The sequence below is a fragment of the Pseudophryne corroboree genome, unplaced genomic scaffold, assembly GCF_028390025.1.
Source record: "Pseudophryne corroboree isolate aPseCor3 unplaced genomic scaffold, aPseCor3.hap2 scaffold_571, whole genome shotgun sequence".
In the NCBI taxonomy this organism is placed as follows: Eukaryota; Metazoa; Chordata; class Amphibia; order Anura; family Myobatrachidae; genus Pseudophryne; species Pseudophryne corroboree.
The window spans coordinates 365,830-384,810 of NW_026970170.1; the positions used below are offsets into that span (position 1 = coordinate 365,830).

The following is an 18,981-nucleotide window of genomic DNA, read 5'->3' on the forward strand; positions in this document are numbered from 1 at the left end:
GTTTGGAGCTCACCTTGTACTTTGTGAAGAAATAATCAGCATTGTGGCTGAGCAGATACATGTAGTGTGTGGCTGCAAACTGCATGGATCTGCTGCGTTGTAATGCTGATTCTTTTTTTTTGCAAAGTACCAATAGCTTCATATAATGTTCACAATTTTTATGCAGGATCAAATAGCTCAATAGGTAGGGTGTTTGATTAGAATTCAACAGGTTATAGGTTTGAATCCTGGGTATGGTAGTTTGAGATGTGTTATTTAATAAAGTATGTTGTTCTGACTGCCGGCATCCTATCACCTGGGATATCATACTAAATAAATGGAGTTGATAAAAAAAATTTTTTTTTTTTTAACTAGGGACAATTTCCAGATACTTCTCTTTATAACTGAGATTGCCCCCTGGAACTTCACATCAGTTGACAACTATGCATGAGTGAGCAGTGCTTGCCCTGGATCTGTCCACCCATTTATGTGCCGCCATAAAATAAAGCATGACTAACAGTTATCCTGGGCGTACACTACACAATTATCTGTCAGGCTATCTATCCAGTCTGGATGGATGGAATGAAAATCTGGTAATGTATAGGAGCAAATGTCAATTAACCATTTGCTCCCAAACACTAGAAAAGTGGTCAAAAATGGTCATTACACAAATTGGTTAAACCCAAAATTTAACCAATTTGTTTAGGGGACCATTTTTGTCCATTTTTTAGTGTTTGAGAGTAAATCGTTGATGGTCATTTGCTCACATAGATAACCGGATTTCTATTCCAACCAGCCAGTGTTGGAGAGATGGTCTGCCAGATTACATAATGCATACCAGAGCCATAACTAGACTTTTTGGTGCCCTGTGACAGAGAATTATATGCCCTCCCCCCCATTTTTGCAATATGGACAAAAGGCGCATGCCTTGTGGGGAAGGGGCATAACAAGATTGGTCTCAGAGAAAGCACATGAGATATGAAGATATATCTAGTATACTTGACACTCAATGGTTTGTGGTATTGCAGGGGTGCCCTCCTTAAATGCATATACAGTCACACATGGCATGTTTGTGTAAATGGCATATCAGCAGTCAGCACTAACTGGTGACATGCCATTTGTACAAGTAAGCCATGTGTGACTAATATATAAACATACTTTATTAAATAACACCTCAAACTATCATACCCAGGATTCAAACCTATAACCTGTTAAATTCTAATCAAACACCCTACCCATTGAGCTACTTGATCCTGCATCTATTCTAACCTCCAATAACAGATTCAGTTGCATTTTCCAGCGTGTTTTGTTTGCGCCTTTGCAAATGTCTTACATCGACAAACTTATTTAGTACTATTTTGCAAATAGGGTTACATTGTCGCAACATTGTGTTCCCTAATTGCTTGATTTTTTAAATGCAAAAATTGATAAAGACACCTGATAATTGCTCTGTGGAGTTTTCTTTTGTGTCTACTTCTTATCTACATTTAATTCCCTACCTATAATCAAGGCATTTTTAAATGCTGGGTGCTGCCAGGACGTGAGGCCTACCTAGTCTTTAGATCTGAATTTGAATGTACTTGTGAACTAACTTAATTTCCTACTTCTAAATTCATTCCTAAATTCACTACTTACATTAATCCTGTAGTTGGGCATTTTGAGCCTTCAATTGTGGGCATTGTTTTGTGTCCAGACCAGCAGCTGGTGGTGTGCATTTGCTGGAAAGGCATCGAAGACCTCCGATATGCTGCATCTCCTGATGTGTGTCTGCCTCAAGTGGCTGTCAGCATATGCATGCTAGACACCCCATTCCAAGCTGATTGTGACATCACGGAACATGCATCATAGAACAGGCATGCTAGAACATGGGTCTTCAACCTGCGACCCTCCAGCTGCTGTGGAACTACATATCCCAGCATGCCCTGCCTCAGTTTTAGCATACCTTAATAGCAAAACTGTGGCAGGGCATGCTGGGATGTGTAGTTTCACAGCAGCTGGAGGGCCACAGGATGAAGACCCATGTGCTAGAACCAAACCGCAGGTACATTGAATGCTAGCAAGCTGAATGTTTAAATCCTTTTTGTTCCGCAGCATTCCAATGCGGAAGATTCCATGGAACCAGAGATTATTCCATTGAGAAGGACATGCTGCCTGGATGACTGCACTGTGCAAATTAAATCACGGAGCCAGTTGGCTTGTGGGTGGCTCTGGTGACTGGGTGGTTGGGTGGGCGGTGTGTCGGAGGTGGAGCACATGCAAATGAATGTGTATCATCCAGCTAGTGAGAGAGAAAACTCATGCAGGAGTGTGCCTGTTTGTCAGTGAGTTATGCACCTTGCCAGACGTCAAATCTACATGGAGCAACTGGAGGGGACAAGAGCAGGTTTGGAAAATATAGACAGAAGAGCATATATGCTGGCGCATTCTCCATGATTGTGTCAGCTTATGTTTTGGTGCACTGCACTTTCCTCCACTAAGTTTTAGCCATTTTGTTTAAACGCAAGTGTAGTTGCTTCTCGCTCTTTTGGCTGTGATATTGTATTGTGGTTGAAGAGTCTGCTGGAGGGATTGTTTTCTTCATTGGCGAGAGACTGAAGATATTCCAGGATGGAAGGCTTGGGAACACTATCCGTTTTTCAGTTGTGGAAGAGTTGAAAGACCGGATTGGACTACATTCTATAGTAAAGGGTATCTTTGTATTTATTAATCCTCCCTTTATATGTGTCTGTCTTTCAATAAAGCTTTGAGCTTGTGATTCCGTCACCCTCTTACACTCCACACCCATAGCCTTATTAACTATTGTATTGTTTAAATGTATAGTGCAGTTCATGATTTATAGTGTAGGCTGACCTGTACTGTAGTTCTTGAACTGTACTATACCGACAGCATTTGTATTGTGATTTGGCTGTGCTGCAACACAGTACTTGTGTGTAATGTTTATATATGTTTTTTTGCTTCTTTATGTCAATAAAGACTGCTTTTTCAATCCAATATCTGAAAACAATCAATGTTTATCTTTGATGGCAATAGAAGTGGTATGATATTTGCTGCTTTTGAAAGGCAATATCTGATATGTCCCCTATCTGGGAACCATATATTAAATGGCTTTTCAGAAAAGGGAGATGGGAGAAGAGCTTTCAGTACTTGTAGGACCGATGCACATTTCCTATTCTAGCCTCCAAAAACAGATTCAGTTGCATTTTCCAGCGTGTTTTGGATGCGCCTTTGCAAATGTCTTACATCGACAAACTTATTTAGTACTATTTTGCAAATAGGGTTACATTGTTGCAACATTGTGTTCCCTAATTGCTTGATTTTTTAAATGCAACAATTGATAAAAACACCTGATAACTGCTCTGCGGAGTCTTATTTTGTGTCTACTTCTTATCTACATTTAATTCCGTACCTCTAATCAAGGCATTTTTAAATGCTGGCGGCTGCCAGGACGTGAGGCCTACCTAGACTTTAGATCTGAATTTGAATGTACTTGTGAACTAACTTAATTTCCTACTTCTAAATTCATTCCTAAATTCACTACTTACATGAATCCTGTAGTTGGGCATTTTGGGACTTCGATTGTGGGCATTGTTTTGTGTCCAGACCAGCAGCAGGTGGTGTGCATTTGCTGGAAAGCCATCGAAGACCTCCGATATGCTGCATCTCCTGATGTGTGTCTCCCTCAAGTGGCTGTCAGCAAATGCCAGCTAGACACCCCATTCCAAGCTGATTGTGACATCACGGAACATGCATCATAGAACAGGCATGCTAAAACATGGGTCTTCAACCTGCGACCCTCCAGCTGCTGTAGAATTACACATCCCAGCATGCCCTGCCTCAGTTTTAGCATACCTTATAGCAAAACTGTGGCAGGGCGTGCTGGGATGTGTAGTTTCACAGCAGCTGGAGGGCCACAGGATGAAGACCCATGTGCTAGAGCCAAGCCGCAGGTACATTGAATGCTAGCAAGCTGAATATTTAAATCCTTTTTGTTCCGCAGCATTCCAATGCGGAAGATTCCATGGAACCAGAGATCCTTCCATTGAGAAGGACATGCTGCCTGGATGACTACACTGTGCAAATTAAATCACGGAGCCAGTTGGTTTGTGGGTGGCTCTGGTGACTGGGTGGTTGGGTGGGTGGTGTGTCGGAGGTGGAGCACATGCAAATGATTGTGTATCATCCAGCTAGTGAGAGTGAAAACTCATGCAGGAGTGTGCCTGCTTGTCAGTGGGTTATGCACCTTGCCAGACGTTAAATCTACATAGAGCAGCTGGAGGGGACAAGAGCATGTTTGCAAAATATAGATAGAAGAGCATATATGCTGGCGCATTCTCCATGATTGTGTCAGCTTATGTTTTGGTGCACTGCACTTTCCTCCACTAAGTTTTAGCCATTTTTGTTAAGCTCAAGTGTAGTTGCTTCTCGGCCTTTTGGCTGTGATCTTGTATTGTGGTTGAAGGGTCTGCTGGAGGGAGGGATTGCTTTCTTCATTGGCGAAAGACCAAAGATATTCCAGGATGGAAGGCTTGGGAACACTATCCGTTTTTCAATTGTGGAAGAGTTGAAAGACCGGATTGGACTACATTCTATAGTAAAGGATGTCTTTCTATTTATTAATCCTCCCTTTATATGTGTCAGTCTTTCAATAAAGCTTCGGGCTTGTGATTCCCTCACCCTCTTACACTCCACACCCATAGCCTTATTAACTGTTGTATTATTGTACAGTTTAAATGTATAGTGCAGTTCATGATTTATAGTGTAGGCTGGCCTGTGCTGTAGTTCTTGAACTGTACTATACCATCAGCATTTCTATTGTGTTTTGGCTGTGCCGCAACGCGGTACTTATGTGTGTAATGTTTATGTATGTTTTTTTGCTTCTTTATGTGCATCGGTCCTACAAGTACTGAAAGCTCTTCTCCCATCTCCCTTTTCTGAAAAGCCATTTAATATATGGTTCCCAGATAGGGGACATATCAGATATTGGATTTCAAAAGCATCAAATATCATACCACTTTTATTGCCATCAAAGATAAACATTGATTGTTTTCAGATATTGGCTTGAAAAAGCAGTCTTTATTGACATAAAAAAACATACATAAACATTGCACACATAAATACAGTGTTGCAGCACAGCCAAAACACAATACAAATGCTGACGGTATAGTACAGTTCAAGAACTACAGCACAGGCCAGTCTACACTATAAATCATGAACTGCACTATACATTTAAACTATACAATAATACAACAGTTAATAAGGCTATGGGTGTGGAGTGTAAGAGGGTGAGGGATTCACAAAACCGAAGCTTTATTGTAACACAGACACATATAAGGGGAGGGTAAATAAATAGAAAGATATCCTTTACTATAGAATGTAGTCCAATCCGACCTCTGTGCTCTTCCACAACTGAAAAACAGATAGTGTTCCCAAGCCTTCCATCCTGGAATATCTTTGGTTTTTCGCCAATGAAGAAAACAATCCCTCCCTCCAGCAGACCCTTCAACCACGATACAAGATCACAGCCAAAAGGCCGAGAAGCAACTACACTTGAGCTTAACAAAAATGGCTAAAACTTAGTGGAGGAAAGTGCAGTGCACCAAAACATAAGCTGACACAATCATGGAGAATGCGCCAGCATATATGCTCTTCTATCTATATTTTGCAAACCTGCTCTTGTCCCCTCCAGCTGCTCTATGTAGATTTAACGTCTGGCAAGGTGCATAACCCACTGACAAGCAGGCACACTCCTGCATGAGTTTTCTCTCTCACTAGCTGGATGATACACAATCATTTGCATGCGCTCCACTTCCGACACACCACCCACCCAACCACCCAGTCACCAGAGCCACCCACAAGCCAACTGGCTCCGTGATTTAATTTGCACAGTGTAGTCATCCAGGCAGCATGTCCTTCTCAATGGAAGGATCTCTGGTTCCATGGAATCTTCCGCATTGGAATGCTGCGGAACAAAAAGGATTTAAATATTCAGCTTGCTAGCATTCAATGTACCTGCGGCTTGGCTCTAGCACATGGGTCTTCATCCTGTGGCCCTCCAGCTGCTGTGAAACTACACATCCCAGCATGCCCTGCCACAGTTTTGCTATTAAGGTATGCTAAAACTGAGGCAGGGCATGCTGGGATGTGTAGTTCCACAGCAGCTGGAGGGTCGCAGGTTGAAGACCAATGTTTTAGCATGCCTGTTCTATGATGCATGTTCCATGATGTCACAATCAGCTTGGAATGGGGTGTCTAGCAGGCATTTGCTGACAGCCACTTGAGGGAGACACACATCAGGAGATGCAGCATATCGGAGGTCTTCGATGCCTTTCCAGCAAATGCACACCACCTGCTGCTGGTCTGGACACAAAACAATGCCCACAATCGAAGTCCCAAAATGCCCAACTACAGGATTCATGTAAGTAGTGAATTTAGGAATGAATTTAGAAGTAGGAAATTAAGTTAGTTCACAAGTACATTCAAATTCAGATCTAAAGACTAAACACAAAACACAAAATAAGACTCCACAGAGCAATTATCAGGTGTCTTTATCAATTGTTGCATTTAAAAAATCAAGCAATTAGGGAACACAATGTTGCGACAATGTAACCCTATTTGCAAAATAGTACTAAATAAGTTTGTCGATGTAAGACATTTGCAAAGGCGCAAACAAAACACGCTGGAAAATGCAACTGAATCTGTTTTTGGAGGTTAGAAAAGATGCAGGATCAAGTAGCTCCATGGGTAGGGTGTTTGATTAGAATTCAACAGGTTATAGGTTTGAATCCTGGGTATGATAGTTTGAGATGTTATTTAATAAAGCATGTTTATATATTAGTCACACATTGCTTACTTGTACAAATGGCATGTCACCAGTTAGTGCTGACTGCTGATATGCCATTTGCACTAAAACAAATTAAAATGGTAAAAGTTATTGTACTTTAAGTAAAAATAAAAGCTAAAATATCAATCCCAGTTTTGGATTACTTTAATGAACAAAAAAAAAATGCATATAGCAAAGGATAGTTTCAATCTGCCTACCTCTGGGTTATGGACCCAGCATGCTTCCATTACAGTACTCTGCTGCACATGTAAGTGCAAGAGATCCTGAAGCACTCACTCATCATGGGAAAGTACCAATGTGTTTCTTCATTGGTTGATGGAAGAAACATCTTACAAAAACTCTCCACATTATTGACTTTTTAAAATGTTTCTAGGAATCGTTCTAGATGAATGCTTATTAGCCTTTGTCAGTATGGACTTTTACAAAGTGTTGCTGTGGCGCAATCATTTACTGTGTAAGGCTATTAACCAAAAGGTTGGTGGTTCAATACCACCCAGGGACGTAATTGACCTTGTTATCAGATTTTGGTGATCTTTATGTAGACAAGTCAAAATTTCAAACCCCCTCTTATGGTGTAGGGTACCTGGCCTTCTCTGATGTAATCAGAGTTAGATTTGATTCAGTGATTTTATAAAAACAGCTAGGAAGCACAATTTAGCAGTGGGTTGCAGAGAAAAAGAAATATGCTGGCAAAAAAATCCAATTGAGTGATTAAACAGCTCTTCATTTTCTGGCTTTATTTTTATGCTAACAAATTTGTTCTCTGAAAAGTGTCCACAAAGCCAAGTTTCTGATTAACACCTTTGTAGGGATGGTTTTTAACCTATTACTAAATTAAACTTGCTTCATTGGAAAGGCAGCAAGATGCATCCTCATTTCAATATCTACTGAAATAATACAGGTTGACACCAGGAAACATTAACGCCACTGCATCCTTTGTGCTTTCTCATGTGGAAGTCTGTTTAATGTGAAAACAAGGTGATATCTAATTAGCACACAGGTAAGGAATTAAGAAAATCTTTATTTAAGGGTGAAGATGTTTCTCACAAAATCGTTGCCCCAATGCATCATTGAAATTCAAGCTGGAAAGATGATTTTAATATATCACTTGTACATTTTGTATTGCTCTTCTGGTGACAATGTAGTTTGTTTTTGTCAATTACCATTTTAATAATAGGGTAAAGAAAATTAAGTGGATTTTTGAAAGAAAACAATACTGTCAATATACTATTAAAACAAATTAAAATGGTAAAAGCTATTGTACTTTAAGTAAAAATAAAAGAGCAAAAATATCAATCCCAGTTTTGGATTACTTTAATTAACAAAAAAAAAATGCATATAGCAGAGGATAGTTTCAATCTGCCTACCTCTGGGTTAAGGGGCCCAGCATGCTTCCATTGCAGTACTCTGCTGCACATGTAAGTGCAAGAGATCCTGAAGCACTCACTCATCATGGGAAAGTACCAATGCGTTTCTTCATTGGTTGATGGAAGAAACATCTTACAAAAACTCTCCAGATTATTGACTTTTTAAAGTTTTCTAGGAAACGTTCTAGATGAATGCTTATTAGCCTTTGTCAGTATGTACTTTTGCAAAGTGTCTCGGTGGTGCAATCGGTTAGTGTGTTTGGTTATTAACCAAAGGGTTGGTGGTTCAATCCCACCCAGTGATGTTATTGACCATGTCATCAGATTTTGGTGATCTTTAAGTAGACAAGTCAAAATTTCAAACCCCCTCTTATGGTGTAGGGTACCTGGCCTACTCTGATGTAATCAGAGTTAGATTTGATTAAGTGATTTTATAAAAGAACAGCTAGGAAGCACAACTTAGCAGTGGGTTGCAGAGAAAAAGAAATACGCTTGCAGAAAAATCCAATTGAGTGATTAAACAGCTCTTCATTTTCTGGCTTTATTTTTATGCTAACTAATTTGTTCTCTGAAAAGTGTCCACAAAGCCAAGTATCTGATTAACACCTTTGTAGGGATGGTTTTTCACCTATTACTAAATTAAACTTGCTTCATTGGAAAGGCAGCAAGTGATGTCATCCAAGCAGTGGGTCAAAGTTGGCTTCAACCCTCGTCTGCTTATGAAAAGAGAAAAGGGATATGCAGGGCATGGCGGCCTTTTGCGACGCTTGGATGACCCCTAGTTCGCATTAAACACCCCCACCCTCCTTCGGTGTGGGGCTCATGTTGGCCATGCCCCAGCCCCTGAAGCATTCAAGCTGATTTCTTGCAGCAGCTAGGTACTGTAACAGCTCCAGAGCTGCTCTGTAAGGCAAGTAAAAGGGTGTGGGCCCTGCAGCACTACCTGTAGTTTGCATTGTGCATTGGAAGGCACAAAGTAAGCAGACGGGAGGAGAAGTCAGGATAGTGCACAAGGTTATAGAAGGGAGGGGCTCAAGAAAAGAGAAGTGGAAACAGACAGCATACTAGGCTGGAGAGAGACCTGAGACAAAGAGATCTGAATTATACGAGAGCCGTCCAGGGGAAACACAAATTATGCAGTCAAGTTTCCCACATTTGGGGAAATCGCAAGGGGCAGCACACCCAGAGTGCAATGGGTGAGCCTTGCCCTGGGAGAAGCACCTTCATGATCATAGTATCTCACCTGGCAGGTTAGTAGGAGTTGGGCTAGAGCTGGGGAGGGTCGCTGCTCGGGCACTACCTTTCAAGTGAAGGAGATCCAACTGAGGCAGCACAAGGGAACTCTCAAAAGAAGAACAAGGCTAGAGGAAGATCTGAGACAAAGAAATCTGACTTTACCAGAGCTGACCAGAGGAAAGCACAAACACAGTCCACCACTACCACAAATAATGCAGTCGAGTTTCCCACATTTGGGGAAATCACAGGGGTCAGCATACCCAGAATGCAATGAATGAACCTCACCCTGGGAAAACAATCTTCATGACAATAGTATCTCCTATGCAAAATAAGTATGATTTGGGATAGGGCTGGGGAGGGCCGCTGCTCAGGCACATCTCTGTCAAGTAAAGGAGATTCAACTGAGGCAGCACAAGGGAACTCTCATCTGGGGACAACAACTGCAGGGAGAACACATATTTTCAGATGAACATGGGGTGGCAGAAGGCTGCCTAATACTGAAGCACCCCCAAACAACAAACCAAATGCAACAACTAGTGCAAGCATTCCTGGGGGATGGCCTGCAGCAGATGGATTTGAATATGGTGATGTCATCCAAGCAGTGGGTCAAAGTTGGCTTCAACCCTCGTCTGCATATGAAAAGAGAAAAGGAGCGTGCAGGGCATGGAGGCCTTTTGTGGTGCTTGGATGACCCCTAGTTCGCATTAAGCACCCCCACCCTCCTTCAGTGTGGGGCTCATGTTGGCCATTCCCCAGCCCCTGAAGTATTCAAGCTGATTTCTTGCAGCAGCTGGGCACTGTAACAGCTCCAGAGCTGCTCTGTAAAGCAAGTAAAAGGGTGTGGGCCCTGCAGCACTACCCGTAGTTTGCATTGTGCATTGGGAGGCACAAAGTAAGCAGACGGGAGGAGAAGTCAGGATAGTGCACAAGGGTATAGAAGGGAGGGGCTCAAGAAAAAAGAAGTGGAACCAGACAGCAAACTAGGCTGGAGAGAGACCTGAGACAAAGAGATCTGAATTACATGAGAGCCGACCAGGGAAAACTCAAATTATGCAGTCAAGTTTCCCACATTTGGGGAAATCGCAGGGGCAGCACACCCAGAGTGCAATGGGTGAGCCTTGCCCTGGGAGAAGCAACTTCATGATCATAGTATCTCACCTGGCAGGTAAGTAGGAGTTGGGCTAGAGCTGGGGAGGGTCGCTGCTCGGGCACCCCCCTGTCAAGTGAAGGAGATCCAACTGAGGCAGCACAAGGGAACTCTCGAAAGAAGAACAAGGCTAGAGGAAGATCTGAGACAAAGAAATCTGAATTTTACCAGAGCTGACCAGAGGAAAGCACAAACACAGTCCCCCACTACCACAAATAATGCAGTCGAGTTTCCCACATTTGGGGAAATCACAGGGGTCAGCATACCCAGAATGCAACGAATGAACCTCACCCTGGGAGAACAATCTTCATGACCATGGTATCTCCTATGCAAAATAAGTATGATTTGGGATAGGGCTGGGGAGGGCCGTTGCTCAGGCACATCTCTGTCAAGTAAGTTGCATTTGATTTGTTGTTTGGGGGTGCTTCAGTATTAGGCAGCCTTCTGCCCTACCATGTTCATCTGAAAATATGTGTTCTCCCTGCAGTTGTTGTCCCCAGATGAGAGTTCCCTTGTGCTGCCTCAGTTTAATCTCCTTTTGGAGAAGACCTCAATAAGATTGTAGCTGATCTGGCTACTGCTAAAACAGCTTGCCTACCTAGTATGACTCCTACCACGCAGAAGGCTAAAAGTACTTTTCTTGGCCCTTTCATCCTCCAGGTAAAGCGTACCCAAGGTCAGGCATACCCAAAGCAAGCTCATGTTTCCAGACCTGCCAAGCCCAGACTGAAGCAATCCTGGGCTGCCCATCAGCCTGCTTCCAAAACGGACAAGCCTGCCGCATGACGGTGCAGGCCTCCCTCTGGGGGATCCCAGGGTGGGGGGCCCGACTTCTAGGTTTGGCAAAGAAAGGTAAAATTCTAAGCTAGAGAATTCTGTTTGGAGCTCACCTTGTACTTTGTGAAGAAATAATCAGCATTGTGGCTGAGCAGATACATGTAGTGTGTGGCTGCAAACTGCATGGATCTGCTGCGTTGTAATGCTGATTCTTTTTTTTTGCAAAGTACCAATAGCTTCATATAATGTTCACAATTTTTATGCAGGATCAAATAGCTCAATAGGTAGGGTGTTTGATTAGAATTCAACAGGTTATAGGTTTGAATCCTGGGTATGGTAGTTTGAGATGTGTTATTTAATAAAGTATGTTGTTCTGACTGCCGGCATCCTATCACCTGGGATATCATACTAAATAAATGGAGTTGATCAAAAAATTTTTTTTTAACTAGGGACAATTTCCAGATACTTCTCTTTATAACTGAGATTGCCCCCTGGAACTTCACATCAGTTGACAACTATGCATGAGTGGGCAGTGCTTGCCCTGGATCTGTCCACCCATTTATGTGCCGCCATAAAATAAAGCATGACTAACAGTTATCCTGGGCGTACACTACACAATTATCTGTCAGGCTATCTATCCAGTCTGGATGGATGGAATGAAAATCTGGTAATGTATAGGAGCAAATGTCAATTAACCATTTGCTCCCAAACACTAGAAAAGTGGTCAAAAATGGTCATTACACAAATTGGTTAAACCCAAAATTTAACCAATTTGTTTAGGGGACCATTTTTGTCCATTTTTTAGTGTTTGAGAGTAAATCGTTGATGGTCATTTGCTCACATAGATAACCGGATTTCTATTCCAACCAGCCAGTGTTGGAGAGATGGTCTGCCAGATTACATAATGCATACCAGAGCCATAACTAGACTTTTTGGTGCCCTGTGACAGAGAATTATATGCCCTCCCCCCCATTTTTGCAATATGGACAAAAGGCGCATGCCTTGTGGGGAAGGGGCATAACAAGATTGGTCTCAGAGAAAGCACATGAGATATGAAGATATATCTAGTATACTTGACACTCAATGGTTTGTGGTTTTGCAGGGGTGCCCTCCTTAAATGCATATACAGTCACACATGGCATGTTTGTGTAAATGGCATATCAGCAGTCAGCACTAACTGGTGACATGCCATTTGTACAAGTAAGCCATGTGTGACTAATATATAAACATACTTTATTAAATAACACCTCAAACTATCATACCCAGGATTCAAACCTATAACCTGTTAAATTCTAATCAAACACCCTACCCATTGAGCTACTTGATCCTGCATCTATTCTAACCTCCAAAAACAGATTCAGTTGCATTTTCCAGCGTGTTTTGTTTGCGCCTTTGCAAATGTCTTACATCGACAAACTTATTTAGTACTATTTTGCAAATAGGGTTACATTGTCGCAACATTGTGTTCCCTAATTGCTTGATTTTTTAAATGCAAAAATTGATAAAGACACCTGATAATTGCTCTGTGGAGTCTTCTTTTGTGTCTACTTCTTATCTACATTTAATTCCCTACCTATAATCAAGGCATTTTTAAATGCTGGGTGCTGCCAGGACGTGAGGCCTACCTAGTCTTTAGATCTGAATTTGAATGTACTTGTGAACTAACTTAATTTCCTACTTCTAAATTCATTCCTAAATTCACTACTTACATTAATCCTGTAGTTGGGCATTTTGAGCCTTCAATTGTGGGCATTGTTTTGTGTCCAGACCAGCAGCTGGTGGTGTGCATTTGCTGGAAAGGCATCGAAGACCTCCGATATGCTGCATCTCCTGATGTGTGTCTGCCTCAAGTGGCTGTCAGCAAATGCATGCTAGACACCCCATTCCAAGCTGATTGTGACATCACGGAACATGCATCATAGAACAGGCATGCTAGAACATGGGTCTTCAACCTGCGACCCTCCAGCTGCTGTGGAACTACATATCCCAGCATGCCCCGCCTCAGTTTTAGCATACCTTAAAAGCAAAACTGTAGCAGGGCATGCTGGGATGTGTAGTTTCACAGCAGCTGGAGGGCAACAGGATGAAGACCCATGTGCTAGAACCAAACCGCAGGTACATTGAATGCTAGCAAGCTGAATGTTTAAATCCTTTTTGTTCCGCAGCATTCCAATGCGGAAGATTCCATGGAACCAGAGATTATTCCATTGAGAAGGACATGCTGCCTGGATGACTGCACTGTGCAAATTAAATCACGGAGCCAGTTGGCTTGTGGGTGGCTCTGGTGACTGGGTGGTTGGGTGGGCGGTGTGTCGGAGGTGGAGCACATGCAAATGAATGTGTATCATCCAGCTAGTGAGAGAGAAAACTCATGCAGGAGTGTGCCTGCTTGTCAGTGAGTTATGCACCTTGCCAGACGTCAAATCTACATGGAGCAACTGGAGGGGACAAGAGCAGGTTTGGAAAATATAGACAGAAGAGCATATATGCTGGCGCATTCTCCATGATTGTGTCAGCTTATGTTTTGGTGCACTGCACTTTCACTAAGTTTTAGCCATTTTGTTTAAACGCAAGTGTAGTTGCTTCTCGCTCTTTTGGCTGTGATATTGTATTGTGGTTGAAGAGTCTGCTGGAGGGATTGTTTTCTTCATTGGCGAGAGACTGAAGATATTCCAGGATGGAAGGCTTGGGAACACTATCCGTTTTTCAGTTGTGGAAGAGTTGAAAGACCGGATTGGACTACATTCTATAGTAAAGGGTATCTTTGTATTTATTAATCCTCCCTTTATATGTGTCTGTCTTTCAATAAAGCTTTGGGCTTGTGATTCCGTCACCCTCTTACACTCCACACCCATAGCCTTATTAACTATTGTATTGTTTAAATGTATAGTGCAGTTCATGATTTATAGTGTAGGCTGACCTGTGCTGTAGTTCTTGAACTGTACTATACCGACAGCATTTGTATTGTGTTTTGGCTGTGCTGCAACACAGTACTTATGTGTGTAATGTTTATGTATGTTTTTTTGCTTCTTTATGTCAATAAAGACTGCTTTTTCAATCCAATATCTGAAAACAATCAATGTTTATCTTTGATGGCAATAGAAGTGGTATGATATTTGCTGCTTTTGAAAGGCAATATCTGATATGTCCCCTATCTGGGAACCATATATTAAATGGCTTTTCAGAAAAGGGAGATGGGAGAAGAGCTTTCAGTACTTGTAGGACCGATGCACATTTCCTATTCTAGCCTCCAAAAACAGATTCAGTAGCATTTTCCAGCGTGTTTTGGATGCGCCTTTGCAAATGTCTTACATCGACAAACTTATTTAGTACTATTTTGCAAATAGGGTTACATTGTTGCAACATTGTGTTCCCTAATTGCTTGATTTTTTAAATGCAACAATTGATAAAAACACCTGATAACTGCTCTGCGGAGTCTTATTTTGTGTCTACTTCTTATCTACATTTAATTCCGTACCTCTAATCAAGGCATTTTTAAATGCTGGCGGCTGCCAGGACGTGAGGCCTACCTAGACTTTAGATCTGAATTTGAATGTACTTGTGAACTAACTTAATTTCCTACTTCTAAATTCATTCCTAAATTCACTACTTACATGAATCCTGTAGTTGGGCATTTTGGGACTTCGATTGTGGGCATTGTTTTGTGTCCAGACCAGCAGCAGGTGGTGTGCATTTGCTGGAAAGGCATCGAAGACCTCCGATATGCTGCATCTCCTGATGTGTGTCTCCCTCAAGTGGCTGTCAGCAAATGCCTGCTAGACACCCCATTCCAAGCTGATTGTGACATCACGGAACATGCATCATAGAACAGGCATGCTAAAACATGGGTCTTCAACCTGCGACCCTCCAGCTGCTGTGGAACTACACATCCCAGCATGCCCTGCCTCAGTTTTAGCATACCTTATAGCAAAACTGTGGCAGGGCATGCTGGGATGTGTAGTTTCACAGCAGCTGGAGGGCCACAGGATGAAGACCCATGTGCTAGAGCCAAGCCGCAGGTACATTGAATGCTAGCAAGCTGAATATTTAAATCCTTTTTGTTCCGCAGCATTCCAATGCGGAAGATTCCATGGAACCAGAGATCCTTCCATTGAGAAGGACATGCTGCCTGGATGACTACACTGTGCAAATTAAATCACGGAGCCAGTTGGTTTGTGGGTGGCTCTGGTGACTGGGTGGTTGGGTGGGTGGTGTGTCGGAGGTGGAGCACATGCAAATGATTGTGTATCATCCAGCTAGTGAGAGTGAAAACTCATGCAGGAGTGTGCCTGCTTGTCAGTGGGTTATGCACCTTGCCAGACGTTAAATCTACATAGAGCAGCTGGAGGGGACAAGAGCATGTTTGCAAAATATAGATAGAAGAGCATATATGCTGGCGCATTCTCCATGATTGTGTCAGCTTATGTTTTGGTGCACTGCACTTTCCTCCACTAAGTTTTAGCCATTTTTGTTAAGCTCAAGTGTAGTTGCTTCTCGGCCTTTTGGCTGTGATCTTGTATTGTGGTTGAAGGGTCTGCTGGAGGGAGGGATTGCTTTCTTCATTGGCGAAAGACCAAAGATATTCCAGGATGGAAGGCTTGGGAACACTATCCGTTTTTCAATTGTGGAAGAGTTGAAAGACCGGATTGGACTACATTCTATAGTAAAGGATGTCTTTCTATTTATTAATCCTCCCCTTATATGTGTCAGTCTTTCAATAAAGCTTCGGGCTTGTGATTCCCTCACCCTCTTACACTCCACACCCATAGCCTTATTAACTGTTGTATTATTGTACAGTTTAAATGTATAGTGCAGTTCATGATTTATAGTGTAGGCTGGCCTGTGCTGTAGTTCTTGAACTGTACTATACCATCAGCATTTCTATTGTGTTTTGGCTGTGCCGCAACGCGGTACTTATGTGTGTAATGTTTATGTATGTTTTTTTGCTTCTTTATGTGCATCGGTCCTACAAGTACTGAAAGCTCTTCTCCCATCTCCCTTTTCTGAAAAGCCATTTAATATATGGTTCCCAGATAGGGGACATATCAGATATTGGATTTCAAAAGCATCAAATATCATACCACTTTTATTGCCATCAAAGATAAACATTGATTGTTTTCAGATATTGGCTTGAAAAAGCAGTCTTTATTGACATAAAAAAAACATACATAAACATTGCACACATAAATACAGTGTTGCAGCACAGCCAAAACACAATACAAATGCTGACGGTATAGTACAGTTCAAGAACTACAGCACAGGCCAGTCTACACTATAAATCATGAACTGCACTATACATTTAAACTATACAATAATACAACAGTTAATAAGGCTATGGGTGTGGAGTGTAAGAGGGTGAGGGATTCACAAAACCAAAGCTTTATTGTAACACAGACACATATAAGGGGAGGGTCAATAAATAGAAAGATATCCTTTACTATAGAATGTAGTCCAATCCGACCTCTGTGCTCTTCCACAACTGAAAAACAGATAGTGTTCCCAAGCCTTCCATCCTGGAATATCTTTGGTCTTTCGCCAATGAAGAAAACAATCCCTCCCTCCAGCAGACCCTTCAACCACGATACAAGATCACAGCCAAAAGGCCGAGAAGCAACTACACTTGAGCTTAACAAAAATGGCTAAAACTTAGTGGAGGAAAGTGCAGTGCACCAAAACATAAGCTGACACAATCATGGAGAATGCGCCAGCATATATGCTCTTCTATCTATATTTTGCAAACCTGCTCTTGTCCCCTCCAGCTGCTCTATGTAGATTTAACGTCTGGCAAGGTGCATAACCCACTGACAAGCAGGCACACTCCTGCATGAGTTTTCTCTCTCACTAGCTGGATGATACACAATCATTTGCATGCGCTCCACTTCCGACACACCACCCACCCAACCACCCAGTCACCAGAGCCACCCACAAGCCAACTGGCTCCGTGATTTAATTTGCACAGTGTAGTCATCCAGGCAGCATGTCCTTCTCAATGGAAGGATCTCTGGTTCCATGGAATCTTCCGCATTGGAATGCTGCGGAACAAAAAGGATTTAAATATTCAGCTTGCTAGCATTCAATGTACCTGCGGCTTGGCTCTAGCACATGGGTCTTCATCCTGTGGCCCTCCAGCTGCTGTGAAACTACACATCCCAGCATGCCCTGCCACAGTTTTGCTATTAAGGTATGCTAAAACTGAGGCAGGGCATGCTGGGATGTGTAGTTCCACAGCAGCTGGAGGGTCGCAGGTTGAAGACCCATGTTTTAGCATGCCTGTTCTATGATGCATGTTCCATGATGTCACAATCAGCTTGGAATGGGGTGTCTAGCAGGCATTTGCTGACAGCCACTTGAGGGAGACACACATCAGGAGATGCAGCATATCGGAGGTCTTCGATGCCTTTCCAGCAAATGCACACCACCTGCTGCTGGTCTGGACACAAAACAATGCCCACAATCGAAGTCCCAAAATGCCCAACTACAGGATTCATGTAAGTAGTGAATTTAGGAATGAATTTAGAAGTAGGAAATTAAGTTAGTTCACAAGTACATTCAAATTCAGATCTAAAGACTAAACACAAAACACAAAATAAGACTCCACAGAGCAATTATCAGGTGTCTGCATTGTTGCATTTAAAAAATCAAGCAATTAGGGAACACAATGTTGCGACAATGTAACCCTATTTGCAAAATAGTACTAAATAAGTTTGTCGATGTAAGACATTTGCAAAGGCGCAAACAAAACACGCTGGAAAATGCAACTGAATCTGTTTTTGGAGGTTAGAAAAGATGCAGGATCAAGTAGCTCCATGGGTAGGGTGTTTGATTAGAATTCAACAGGTTATAGGTTTGAATCCTGGGTATGATAGTTTGAGGTGTTATTTAATAAAGTATGTTTATATATTAGTCACACATGGCTTACTTGTACAAATGGCATGTCACCAGTTAGTGCTGACTGCTGATATGCCATTTGCACTAAAACAAATTAAAATGGTAAAAGTTATTGTACTTTAAGTAAAAATAAAAGCTAAAATATCAACCCCAGTTTTGGATTACTTTAATGAACAAAAAAAAAATGCATATAGCAAAGGATAGTTTCAATCTGCCTACCTCTGGGTTATGGGCCCAGCATGCTTCCATTGCAGTACTCTGCTGCACATGTAAGTGCAAGAGATCCTGAAGCACTCACTCATCATGCGAAAGTACCAATGTGTTTCTTCATTGGTTGCTGGAAGAAACATCTTACAAAAACTCTCCAGATTATTGACTTTTTAAAGTTTTTCTAGGAAACGTTCTAGATGAATGCTTATTAATCTTTGTCAGTATGTACTTTTCGCAAAGTGTCTCTGTGGCGCAATCGGATAGTGTGTTCAGCTATGAATCAAAAGGTTGGTGGTTCAATCCCACCCAGGGACGTAATTGACCTTGTAATCAGATTTTGGTGATATTTAAGTAGACAAGTCAAAATTGCAAACCCCCTCTTATGGTGTAGGGTACCTGGCCTTCTCTGATGTAATCAGATTTGATTAAGTGATTTTATAAAAAAACAGCTAGGAAGCACAATTTAGCAGTGGGTTGCAGAGAAAAAGAAAAATGCTGGCAGAAAAATCCAATTGAGTGATTAAACAGCTCTTCAT

The 18,981-nt window shown here is 42.0% G+C and overlaps 4 non-coding genes across 4 annotated transcripts; all 4 read right to left on the reverse strand.

The window, feature by feature from the left end:
- Nucleotides 1-9,281: 9,281 nt before the first annotated feature.
- On the reverse strand, nt 9,282-9,445 carry LOC135033320 (U1 spliceosomal RNA). Its single transcript, XR_010228709.1, has one exon. It is a non-coding gene; the product is annotated as a U1 spliceosomal RNA (small nuclear RNA).
- A 150-nt stretch (nt 9,446-9,595) lies between these two features.
- LOC135033278 (U1 spliceosomal RNA) lies at nt 9,596-9,759 on the reverse strand. The gene has a single exon (XR_010228668.1). It is a non-coding gene; the product is annotated as a U1 spliceosomal RNA (small nuclear RNA).
- Nucleotides 9,760-10,433: 674 nt separating this feature from the next.
- On the reverse strand, nt 10,434-10,596 carry LOC135033365 (U1 spliceosomal RNA). Its single transcript, XR_010228745.1, has one exon. It is a non-coding gene; the product is annotated as a U1 spliceosomal RNA (small nuclear RNA).
- Nucleotides 10,597-10,748: 152 nt separating this feature from the next.
- Nucleotides 10,749-10,912, reverse strand: LOC135033486 (U1 spliceosomal RNA). The gene has a single exon (XR_010228849.1). It is a non-coding gene; the product is annotated as a U1 spliceosomal RNA (small nuclear RNA).
- Nucleotides 10,913-18,981: the final 8,069 nt, after the last annotated feature.